At 39.3% G+C, this 12,849-nt stretch overlaps 1 protein-coding gene and 2 non-coding genes across 3 annotated transcripts in view; 1 reads left to right on the top strand and 2 right to left on the bottom strand.

The window, feature by feature from the left end:
* The window catches only part of LOC138242777 (zinc finger protein 271-like), a 362,720-nt gene that overhangs the window by 307,520 nt on the left and 42,351 nt on the right, over positions 1-12,849 (top strand). The window lies entirely within an intron of this gene.
* Positions 2,798-2,869, bottom strand: trnat-cgu (transfer RNA threonine (anticodon CGU)). The gene has a single exon. It is a non-coding gene; the product is annotated as a tRNA-Thr (tRNA).
* Positions 5,306-5,378, bottom strand: trnak-uuu (transfer RNA lysine (anticodon UUU)). The gene has a single exon. It is a non-coding gene; the product is annotated as a tRNA-Lys (tRNA).

The raw sequence follows: 12,849 nt of genomic DNA, 5'->3' as shown, positions 1-12,849 counted from the left end.
AATGTGAGAAAAGGAAAGTTATGTACAGTAAGCTCTCACACACAGCTCTCAAACACAGCATTAGAGATTGGAATCTGATTGTAAAAAAAAACTGCCCGTCTCCCTGGCATTTAACGTTGCTGTTGTTTTTATTTTACATATTGTTAGCATTTTAATGAATTGTTAAAAGATTTATACACAAATCGCTAAATACAAAACGAAAAAAACCCAACTGTATGCAATTGACCATTCATATTCCTGAATTTTAAATCCCTGTGTTTATCTGTGTCCAAGTGCCTGGTGCAGCTATTTTGAAAGCATACCTCAAGGAGGACTTTACACGCAGTCTGGGGTATTTAGCTTGTACTGTGTGCCGTTTGCCTTTGTAAGCATTTGTTTAAAAAATAAGTTCACAATACGATAAAAACAGAGAAAGCACAAACTTAATAATATAACGATTCAAAATCAAAACCAAATCATATGAAGAAAAATCATATGACCAAATCATAAAGAAAAAGAGTCAATTTCCGCCTGCACTGATATCCCTTCAAATGTTTTAGAAGAACTCTTGACGTTAATAGAGTAGAAGCCTGCATTTCTTCTACTAAACGAGACTATGGGGAGTGAGTATTTTGATGTCGAACTGGGATTTAAATAAAGAGGAACACTACACTACATTGGGCTACGCGTGTGACAAAACGTTTATTTTAGACCTCTCGATAGCTCAGTTGCTAGCTCTTAAAACTGTAGAAAAAACAGCGAGTATGTCTTATGTCCCTGGTCTGAATCCAGTTTGAAGGATGGTGTTTTCTTGTTCCTTAATCAAAAAGTGAAAATTGCGAATTTGTCTTTCACTTTGACGTTCACCCGAAAGCTCAGTATACAAAGAAGTAGAGGCTCCTGTTCTGAATAATTCCGCTCTGAGACACCTGCGTTAGGTTAGCGCTGAGTCGGCTGGCTGAGCATGTTGCCTCCTTTACATTCAATAGGAGCCCCGACACTAAGAGAAACGTACAGAAATGGGTTTTATCGGGAACTTTTCATGTCCAATGCACTTGACATCTCCCACGGGCGACAAAGTTCATTTAGGACACCTTTCTTTCTTTCTTTCTTCTTTCAGCAGGAGTACAATAATGGCAACAACATGTTTGGAGTTCGGCATTTCATTTAGTCTGCGGAAACATCGTATCGGAATGAACTACCTGAGATAAAAGAGTAATTGCGGCTTCAGATCGTTTTTACAGAGCATTGCGTTGTTCTGTTCATGCTGACTACACGCTTTAGATATGTCATTTACTGCAAGCGTTGCTTTTCCAGGTTTTTCTGAAATTCCTCGCATTTGAGCCAGCACTAAAATATTTCATTCCCGTCGCTGAATACATCGTGGAAACGGTATTTGCAACAGAATGCTGTCACACATGAAACCTTTTTGTTATTCGGTTCTGAAGTTTGAAAATGAAAATAAAACGGGGGTCACCTCATAGGCTTGAAAGAAGTCCAAGCAGCATAAAAACCCATGAATTCTCACAAATTGCATTGTGCTGCAACTTTCTTCTGCTGCTGTTATAAATCAGCCTTAAACATTTGAATGCATACCTTACTGCTGCTAATCACATTCACATGTTTATGAAGCTTTTTTCTGTCCGTTATGTTTTTGCTAAGCAGTTTCTCCGTTTTCCTCGTACTGTGATTGTCAGCGAGCACAACAAGACTGAAACAGTGTAAAAGCAGGCAAAAAAGACAGGGTAAAACGCCTGACTGTCGGGAGTGGGATTTGAACCCCTGCCTCTATTTGGAGAGTGAAACACAAAGCTTAAAAGACACGAAGCTGTGAATTTGCTGTTTTAAACTGCTCGACTATCCTGAAAAAATGTGTGCTGATTGCACCAGTCGCATCCAATTTTCTGTAACTTTAGGATGATTGATACGACTGGACAAACACAATTTGTGGCGTTTAGCATGACATGGAAAACGGTACCAGAGCATTCGGGTCCGGACTACCAGACTCAGAAACAGTTTTTACCCCGCACTATCAAACTATTAAACTCCCAGCCTCTCTCACTCTCTCCTCACTTCTCACCTATGATCTGAACCTCACGGTGCCTTCTTTCTTACCAAAAACCCAAACACACATTGAAAATCTACCTCTACCATACATGTCAAAAGCTCACTCCCCATCATTTCTATCCCTTTATTTCATTCTTTTGATGCATGTTTTTGCACATAACCTGTTACCTTTTTGTTGTTTTGCACGCTGCCTGTTGTTTTTTGCACATCGGCTGTTGTCTCTGTCTTTCTTTTGTTATACAATTGTATTGTTGTTGTGTTTTCTTCTTTGTACTACTTATGTCCGAGAGCTTGCTAAATAGCATTTCGTTATACCATATACCTGTGTATGAGTATAATGAAAATAAACTTGAACTTGAACTTTAAACTTGAACTTGAACTTGACATAGTCTTGCAGGCAGTATATTATTTTATCGTTTACTCGTTTAAAAAAACACGGTCTTCTCGTTTCTAAGTCAGATTTTTAGTGCTTTCGAACGTTCCTTCCAACCTGGACTGACAGCTCACCCGATCTGTTTGTGATCAGACCATGGAGTCGGGGGCTGTACAAAGCGCACGTTCCTTCCCAATGCTGAGGCGATCATTCAGAAGATGGGTGTGAAGAGAAACAAGCTTTGTCGACTAAAAAACAAGGCAGGATATGCAAGAATACTAATCACTGGCGAAAGTTATGTTCTCTTACTATTGAGATCCCTACATTGCGAGTTTTTTTAAGACTTTGAAACTAAAGAAAAGCGGTGACAAATGAAACAGGCACGGGTGGGGTTTGAACCCACGCTCTTTGGTTTACGAGACCGACGCCTTACCACTTGGCCACCGCGCCTTCGAGTAAGCATGGGAATAAGGTTGTTCAAATTATTTTTTTCTGAATCTGGTTTACATCGCCAAATGTAAACCCGAGGCAGCAACAACAATAAAAAGGATACTTGTCCTTAAACTTGGACGTGATGTTCTGCAGACATGTGCACAATGTCCTGTTTTCTTGCAGTGTAGACATTTTGCTGTTCACGATCCGCATTCATCTGCTTTGTGCGTTGTTAGTCCGCACCTGTAACATGTAATGTCAGCCGTCCCCTGTTCTTCTATTTCTCTAGCATGACTGTGTCCTGCTGCTCGGCTTTTGTTTGTAAAGTTTGAGCGAGTGCCCCGTTCAGTGTCACTTTGTCACTGTGGTCAGAAAGCATTCTTGATTCTGCTTGAGCTGCTTCATGAATTCTAGCGACTGTAAGAGCTCTTTTTAAAGTCAGCCCTTCCTCCTGCAGCAATTTATAGTCTCTTATGTGCACATTTTTCCACAAGTTGATCTCTTAACATGTCAGTTTCCAATACTCCAAAGTCACAAATTTAGCCAGTTCTCTTAGTGCAGTCACAAAAGCATCAACAGATTCGTCCTGAGACTAAGTTCTCTGCCTAAATTTATGCCGTTCCAAAACCACATTTCTCCGCGGTGTAAAGGAAGCGTCTAAGGCAGCTACAGTCTTTTTCTCCAGGGAGGTTGGCAAAAATCCGCTGCACGGAAGCCCCGATACAGTGCAGTAATGTAGCACGTCTCACGGCATCCTCAGCTTCTGTAGATCCACCGGCTATTTAAAAAAAATCTGTACGACTCCATCCATATCTTGTATTCCGTATACAAATCCGGAGCTCCGAGGTTCAGTAGAAGCGGTGGAAAAAGCCGGGCATAAGCAAAGCTTCTCGGCGCGGCGGCCATATCTTCCAATGCGCAAGCTAAACGAAAAGTCCGAAAATTCAGAAGTTCGTTTCTACCAGCAAGAGAACTAAAATCTGCAGTGTTCTGCTCGCTTTGAGTCCGTCAAGCACTCATCTCTCGTCGCCATAAATGTTGTGTATCTTAATAAAGAGATGTTTTTATATTATTTTAACTATTTTGTTAACTACACAGATCACGCCCTTACACCATATATTTCCGCCTTCTACTCTCTCGTTCTGTTGTCTCGCGATGTCTACTCACTATACTACATTTAGCATGACTTCTTGTTGCAGTTGAGCTCAAAGCTGGAGATGATCTCCATATTTTACCGCAGTAACTAGTCCGAAACGTAGTACACAGTACACACTTTTTAAGTGAACTCAGGTTGTTAAAAAATTAAACCAGTGCCCTGTCACAGAAACGTACCCCAGTCTCCCGCGCAACAAGCGGGGGTACTCAGCACTATACTAACGAGGAGCGCTTGTCTGCAGCTGAGCATCAGCTCGGTTTACTGTCAGCAGTCATTTCCTCATTTCCAAATACTTTTTCACCTGCTCTCAGCTTTTAAAGACGGTCATAAACGCTCAAGAAGTAATTCATGTCAGTTTGAAGTCTGTTTCTGTTGTCTCAGCTCTTGATAAAGAAAAGCCGTGCGTGGGAGACTCCCTCTCTGAAGAAGTTTGCCGTCACCCTGCGAGGGAGAAGAGCCATCAATCACCGAGGCAACCACTGAGACAGTTAACATTAAACACGTGAAATGCGAGATGTTGTGATTTTTTTTCCAGCTTAAGGCTTCTATCGTTTCTACTCTAACGAGAAAGACCTCTTTATTAGAAGTGAGATTTTAACAAACGTCTCCAGGGTTAACTGCGACCTGAACGCAACGCCTTAGACCACCAGCCATCTTGCCTGTGGTACTTAGAGCAGCGCTCATTAAAAATGATCAGAAACCGAAAGCGCTTCTTATGCGGATCAGTATATTCCGATACCACTGGTTCTGCAGAAGAAATAAGAAAAGCCGAACTCAAAGCAGTGTGTTGCCATTACGGGTATTCTGTCTGCAGCTGCTTTAAGATCTACTCACACCGTGTTGCCATTAAGGCTACCTAGTTAAAAAAAAAACTTATCGTCATCTTTTTGAACGTGATTATTAGACACCCGTTAAATCTCCACCGAGGTTTCTTGAGAGATCGTTCAGCGAGCGAGTATTAAAACACTACGTCGCTTCCAACCTCTGCTGTCACTGTAAACTCGGACGTGATGTTCTGCAGATGTGCAGTGTGCCTTTCCTCTTGTCGTATTCAAGAGTACTCACTGTGTGAGTTCCTCACTGCGTGTTCTGTGCTCTACTGTGATTTAATTTAGATGATTACGTGGAGTAGAGTGACAAGATCTACTTGAACATTTTCGGTTTGTGAAATGAAACACTAAATACACTACTGTAAATACAAGTAATGGACATTTAAAATAACCACAGTAAAGCTAGAAGAGTGAAAGATAAAAGACTATTCAGAATGACATTCACAATAGAATTAAAAACGGCACAGCCGCCCGAACAGGGACTTGAACCCTGGGCCCTCAGATTAAAAGTCTGATGCTCTACCGACTGAGCTATCCGGGCTCTGAAAAGACGCCGACACTGTCGGGATCCTCGGAAGTCACGTGTCTCTTGTGCCGAAGAGCAGTCATACCTGACCCGTCTGGAATGACCACTGACAGACTTTATCATGAAGCGACGGCACCACTCCCAGTAGAATGAGTGAGAAATACAGCATGACATGGGTAGTTAAGGGGCTCCCACAATCCATCTTTCCTCACATTACTGATTTTTTTCAATAGCATTTTGACCTTTTTTCACATTCAGATTTTTTTCACATTTAATAAAATCTTTTAATCAACAACATTAAAAAGAAAACAAATGGAACATTTTTTGGAACAATAATTAAAAAAAAAACTTTCAATGCCTTGGTTGTATACGTTTATAAAGGGAGTTGCAACATTGCTGAAATGTAAAGAGCATTTCTGTAGAGAAAACAGCATTTTTTCTGCCTTGATGTTAAGCTTAGGGAGCCTGTCTTTTGGAAATTCTATTTTATAACACCTTGCACAGCCTCCCGGCAGACTAACAAATATTTTTTTGGAGAAATTGGCTCACACACCGGAAGACACTAACGTTTATTTACGTTAGAGTATGTAAAACTCAGGCTTTAACAGATGTTCATGATGTTTCACACGGGGTGTTACCTGTTGTAGTGTTTCAAAAGATGTGTTAGCGGACCACAAATTATCTTGAAAAGATTTGGGTTTGTACTGGCTGGGATTCAAACCCGACTCAATTATTTGGAAGGCGCCTGTACCACCAACGCACTTCCGAGAAGCACCTGCAAATTATCACAATCCTCTCTCTCACCTACAAAGTTATGGAGACACAACTAATGAAAACTTATTTTATTCACTCAAGGCTCCACTTTTGTTGTGATGTCATTTTAATTAATATTAGCTTTGATAAGGTGTCGTTTTTGCCTCTTAAAGTTAAAGTCTGCTCCTTTCTTCCTGGTATAGAAATAACATGTTCCATCTTTGTTTAAAAACACCACTAAAAGTAAATTATTCAGCTCTAACGCCTGTGTGCATTGACAAGACATCTCAAAAGGACTTATCAAATAAGAACACGATCCTTCCCGTTACCATTCCTGTGGCTGGGGCATTGTTTCACCCTTTTATTTTCTTCTACATTACTTGCAGACAGGGCTTTATCACTTGAGTTGTACAGAACAAGTGTGCATCGGTCCATGAAAATCATCCGTAGTGCTGTTTTTCTATGCATAGTTTAATCAAGAGCACTTAAAAGATGCAAAAAGCTTTCAAATAAAACAGAATTGAAAGACAGTCGAGTAAGGAGGTAGAAAAAAAGCACTTCTGGGAATTAACCACCGTCGCACGTGTGACTGGATACAAAAATAATAGATTAATTTGTTCCCAGTCTCTTGAAGCTTTAATGCGATTATTTTTCCTTCCTTATTTCTTCATTCCCATGAATTTACTCTGTAGTAGAGGAAACGCGAAAGTGGGAAACTGCAGGCATTCTTCGTGAGTGGTGGATTGTGATCAGTGAGCATCTGGACAAGTCTGTTCCATTACCTTTTCCACCGGGGATGTAGCTCAGTGGTAGAGCGCATGCTTCGCATGTACAGATGCAGCCATTCAAAATGCGCGGGGGATACTGCATTAATTTGCGGTACGCTGTACGCAGTCTACCGCAAGCTACTGGTAAATACCACGAGTTACCGTAAATTCTCCTATAATATGACAAGCAAAATAATAGTATCCGGAATTTCGGCAAGGTGGAGCTAATAAAGCTCAACCTCTCATGTTTGAGCTGTGGCCATTAAAGTCTTTAAAGAAGATATTACTAATAGTATTAATAATGAATGACCTTGGACAAGCTGTAAGTGTAAACTCAAAGTATTGCCCTGGTCAACGTTCTTTTTTTCATTGACCGTCTTGTTAAAAGTAACACCACAGCATTTCGCAATCACGCATTTGTTTCCAATCATGCAAAGTACAGTAATTTTTGAGAATCTCCGATTCACCATGCCTTTCACATGCTCATAAAAGAGATTGATTTAGGAACGTAAACATATTACAGTATGAAAACTGTACTGTATACAGTATGTATATGTATATTTAATGTCTTAACTGTGGCCGTTTAAGTATTGAATTTTCATATCTAATTTTACCACTGAAGGGAAATCTTAGTAGCTGAGCATAAAAAGAATAGGAGCATACTGCAACGCGTGTGAAGGCCATAAACGATATTAATTTTGGAACATAAACATACAGTACATGGCTGGTCTCGGTACTTTAAAGAAAACATTCACGAAACATGGTTTCATTATGACCAGAATCGGTCTTGAGATATTTTTAACTTGATTTACAGTATTTGAGAGGTATGTCTTAACACCGATACTACAGTGCGTAAATACTGCTCACGTATATGTTTCTAGGTTTATATTATGTATTTCATACGGTCAAATTACTTTTGAGCAACTAATAAGAAGCGCAAAACGGTATGCATTTTAGTTTCATTTTGTGCTGGGACTCTGCTTTTAACAATGTCACCGTGCATTGATTAGAGATATCAAGTACATACAAGTCATTTTTTAAATGTTGTAGTTCGTCTTGTAAAAATGTTACGAGTACATCATCTATCAACAATTACACAGGTTCTGTTTCCATATTGCGGATTTTGCGGATTTTAGATTTCACGTTGTGAATATATGATTTGGGCAAACAGAGCCGCAAAGAAGTACATTATGGGTTGTTGGTTTTTTTTTTGCAGTTTTATCTAGAACAAGCGATGCTTAAACCTTTGTCTGATTCTTGTGAAACTATCCACACGACAGTTACAGTACCTAGGAGTTGACTTCAGTGATGTCACTGATGGGATGTTTCTAAAAATCCATCCTCTGTAAAGCGTCTTCTCTAGTTGTCCTGCATATGTATTCGCTAATGAAGCTGTGTGTTCTGAGCCTGGATCTCTACATTTCTGTATGAACCAGCTTAGAGGGCTAAAGACAGCTTGTGTTTAAATTGAGTGTAAGGCAATTTATGCTTCTGAAGTCATGGTCAGCATTTATTATTGTACTGTGCTGTAAACTTGTTTTGTGCCTAGTCACATTATTTTATAGTGTTTTTATAGCGTTATTAAATCCGGTGGTGCTGTGTGTTAGTTTCCTGACTCCCATGTCACATGGTCTGTGATTGAATCCCTTGGAACTATGACTTTATTTTTTAACAAACATTTCTTTGAAAAAATGAAACGTTTACCTTGGTCAGAGATTAAGGTCGCTGCCTTTCATCTAAAACCCTACTTGAATCCTTCTAAACTAAAAATCAGTGTTAGTGAGTTAAATAAAGAGGTATCCAGGTAACAGTGAAACGGGCAGACAGTCTGGGGAGATCGCCCGTTTTCCATGTAAATAGTTCCCTGGTTCTGCACCCCTTGGTGTTTCTCTCGCTCTCTCTCGGGTCACCTGATCATTAGCTCGAAAGATTTGAGTGCTTTGTGTATATTCTAATGGTAGTGGGGGCAGGGTGTGTGGGAACAGGTTTGGTTGAAATTGCATTGGAGATCTATGTTCTTCACACCTGAAACATTTTCTCTGAAAGCATTTTCTTCGCAGTTTAGCCGATCTTGTTACAGCATGTTACAGTTTACTATTATTAACCATATTAATTTTAAGTGCTTAATGCCATTTTTTGACCAGGCACGAATATTCTTAAGTCCATATCTTTGCAAGGGAATCAGTGCGAATTGCAATACTAATTAAATGACCGCAGGCACTTTCCACCCCCTCTGCCAGCAGGAACATTCCTATTCTTAGCTCAGCAGCTCATTACAAACCGGGTTTTTTTACACAGCAATACAGCTTTGCGTTGTGAATCTGTTTTTCCAAAGAAAGTGGAATACAGTGATACTACCTGCTATACAGATACATATGTTTAGATATTTAGACCCTTAAATTAATATCATTATTAATAATAATGATTATAATGATAATAATGATAATCGGCCAGTGAAAGCTCTCTTGTCCTTCACATCAATGCCTGAAACATTTTTTTCATAATGTCGACATACACAGTCGTGTAACTGACAGTTTGAGGTAGCCTATCGTGTAAATTTCGCTTTGTTGCTGATAGGTTAAGATTTCGAAACTCTGCCCCAAAGTCATGTGACTGATTTTTCGCCCTGTTTCGTTGGTCAAACGCAATGATCACAAGCACCACCATGGTAACTGGGATGTATAGTTTTTAATTCCGTTTGAATTATAACTGTACGTACTGTCTTCATATTTGGCCAGGGCTTTAAAGAGAAGGCGCGCCAAAAAATTTTGGTGCCGTCGTCTCCGCTTTAAAGGTACCCCCTTGCTGGAAGAATTTGACCTCGGAACGTTTGCCCAGCGTAGTTATAGTGGACATAAAAACAAGAGTTTGCTGGCATTATATAATTATGCGAATTACACAAATATAATTATATCTTATTAATTTCTTGAGATACGCGATTCTTTTAATACAGTCTTTGCTGTGCTCTAGAGGATCCTTGTGATAGTCGAGCTCTAGTTGAATGATAAGTGTCGCAGTTTAAATAAATTTTGTAGTTGGCAATTATGAAACACTCTGTTAAAAGCAAGGGAGTTTTTATGTCCGTTGCAGTTCTTTTGAAACTGAACTTGTTTGAATTGACTGAGCTCCGTGCTGTACCACACAATGTCTGTTTTTTTTGTGCTGTCCTACTGTACTTCCTACTTTGAAAATACCTGTGAAACCGGTTTAATTCATCACAGCCAGCCCTCCCGCAGAGAGGGGGGTTGTACTTGTTAATGTCTTAGCACAAAGCAGAAACTTCTTGGAAAGATTACAGATTTTAATCGTCTTTTTTCTGAACCAGGGAAAATCTGATCATGTTTCTCTATAACAATAATAAAAAACTTTATTTTACATATCACCTTTAAAAGTGGCATCTCAAAATAATACAGTAGATGTAAACCACAGATTACAAAGTAAATACCCAGACAAAAGCAAACACGTTTTTAATAAGATGCTTTTATTCGTTCATAATCCGACGATCTCAGGAAGACTAATGGGGGTCTGGCTTTTTTTCTGGAAAACCATAACTCTGGTCTTGTCCAGATTGACTGTCAGCGCCCAGGTCTGACAGTGCTGCTCCAGCCTCTGTTCTGTGGGCGACAGCAGGACCAGTTCCTCTGCAAAGAGGAGGAACTCGATTTCTGTAATTAATGCTGATCAGTAAATCAGGGGACGACAAAACAGTTATTGCGCCCGGCTCCTCAATGGGCTTTGACGTGCTAATGCGTTGGTTTAACAGTCCGGGTGTGGCAATGTTTTTTTATTATTGTTATAGAGAAACATGATCAGATTTTCCCCGGTTCAGAAAAAAAGATCTGAAGTACTGTACTGTATACTAGTTTGTCACTCTTCTCATCCCCTCTTTGCTAAATGGCTTTTGAATCGAGTCACATGAAGACAGAGGTGAAACAGCCCTGTCGCAGTACACAAATATAATTATATCTTATTAATTTCTTGAGATACGTGATTCTTTTGATACAGTCTTTGCTGTGCTCTAGAGGATCCTTGTGATATTTCGAGCTCTTGGTGAATGATAAGTGTCGCAGTTTAAATCATTTTCGTAATTAGAAATTATGGAACGCTCTGTTAAAAGCAAGGGAGTTTTTATGTCCGCTGCAGTTTTTTTGCAACATGAATATAATTATATCGTTATTAATTTCTTGAGATACGCGATTCCATATTATATTCCCTTTTAATCAAATTCTAAAAGTATGCTTGTTGTCTCCGGTATCACGTTAGTTAAAGTCTTCGATGCTTAAAATGTTTAGGGAGAAATGGAATACTGGTGTGTATGTCTTCTTTAAAGTACCGAGACCAGCCATATACTGTATGTTTAAGTTCCAAAATTAATATCGTTTATGGACTTCACACGCGTTGCAATATGCTCCTATTCTTTTTATGCTCAGGCACTAAGATTTCCCTTCAGAGGTAAAATTCCATATAAATATTAAATACTACAATGGACACAGTAAAGACGTTTACTGTAAATCTTTCTACGACAGACCAACGGACCACGAGTGCCCCTGTCAGTCAACCAATCACATACCGCGGTACCCCGTGTCATCTTGTGTCACGATGCGCGACGCCGTAGCCAATTACCTCCAGTACGTGTCTGTACCGCGCACTTTGAATGGCTGCATCTGTAGATGAATATTTTTGGCACAGCTGTTACAACAAACAGGCAAATAAACTTTTTTTATTATTCCATTCGAGCTGTAGTTTTGAAAATGTTTTTTTCCATTCATTAAATAATACAAAACACAAACCCACCATAAACGTCTGACCATTGTTATTCCTGAATTATAAGCTCGTACCCACGTACTGCGAAATTCGTGCAAGAGTCACAGCTGGTAGGCAGTTCAACGAATATGATGCTTTTCAGGGGCCGAGTATTAGACACGTGTTATCGTGCGGAGCTTAGTCTTCCTCTAACGCAGTCTTTGCCTCGGACCACCCCTCTTGGCACATTAGCCCTTTAATTTTCGATTTTCTGTATAGAACACCGAATATCTTGAGGAAGTCTGTCAAGCAATGACTGCTGGATAATTGAGGTGAAAACATTGGTTCAAAATCAACATCCTCTGCTATTGCCGTTGATTCTTTGAGAGTTTCTTCAAGTTCTTCATTTGACCTTCAATATTGAGGGATATTGAGCATAATACCGTACTATTTGTAGCTTTCTTTTGATCGCCCGTTTTATTAAAATGCCAGCCTCTTTTACAATTATTTAGATGTTTGGCAAGGTGTAATAGCCCCCCTCGCATCCTCAGCTAAAATATTTCAAAAGTACAACAAAATTACATTATATTGAACAGCATTTATGTTAACATTTATATTCAAATTAAAGTAAATATACGAAAATATTAAAATACAACTTCGGCGATCTGTCGTTTTTGCTTGTCAAGTTCTCAAACAATTTTGCGTTGTATTTTAAATTACTTTAGCTGAAGATGCAACGGGAGCATAAGTGAATTCTCCCGCCACCCACTGGAACATATAATGCCATGGGTGAATACTAACTTTCTCGCAAGTTGCCAATATCGGAAATTATTGGAAATTCCCGGTAATGTTGACTCTGGTACTCAATTGTTTACTACTACAAATATCAAAATAGTTCAGGTTTTGCGGAACAATTAAATTTTTGCGGTGATGATGTTTACTATAGGAAGAAGTGCGTCCCTGGGTGGGATCAAAAAACCCACGTTGGGGTTAATAGCTAAACACGCTAACCGATTGCACCACAGAAATGCTTACACCTTGATTTTTTTCATTTACATACTTTTGGTGAACAAAAAAATTCACTCGCATTTCATCTTTCGCAAGCTATATGATTTAAAAAAAACAAGTTGTTCTTCAAAGGAAATGAATAAACGCATTAAACCAAATCAAGACCTCTTTGAGTGTCCCAAATTACATGTTCTGTAAAACAAGACAGGAAAAAA

This window comes from Lepisosteus oculatus, chromosome 14, assembly GCF_040954835.1.
Source record: "Lepisosteus oculatus isolate fLepOcu1 chromosome 14, fLepOcu1.hap2, whole genome shotgun sequence".
Lineage (NCBI taxonomy): Eukaryota > Metazoa > Chordata > Actinopteri > Semionotiformes > Lepisosteidae > Lepisosteus > Lepisosteus oculatus.
This window is presented reverse-complemented; position numbering and strand designations above follow the sequence as displayed.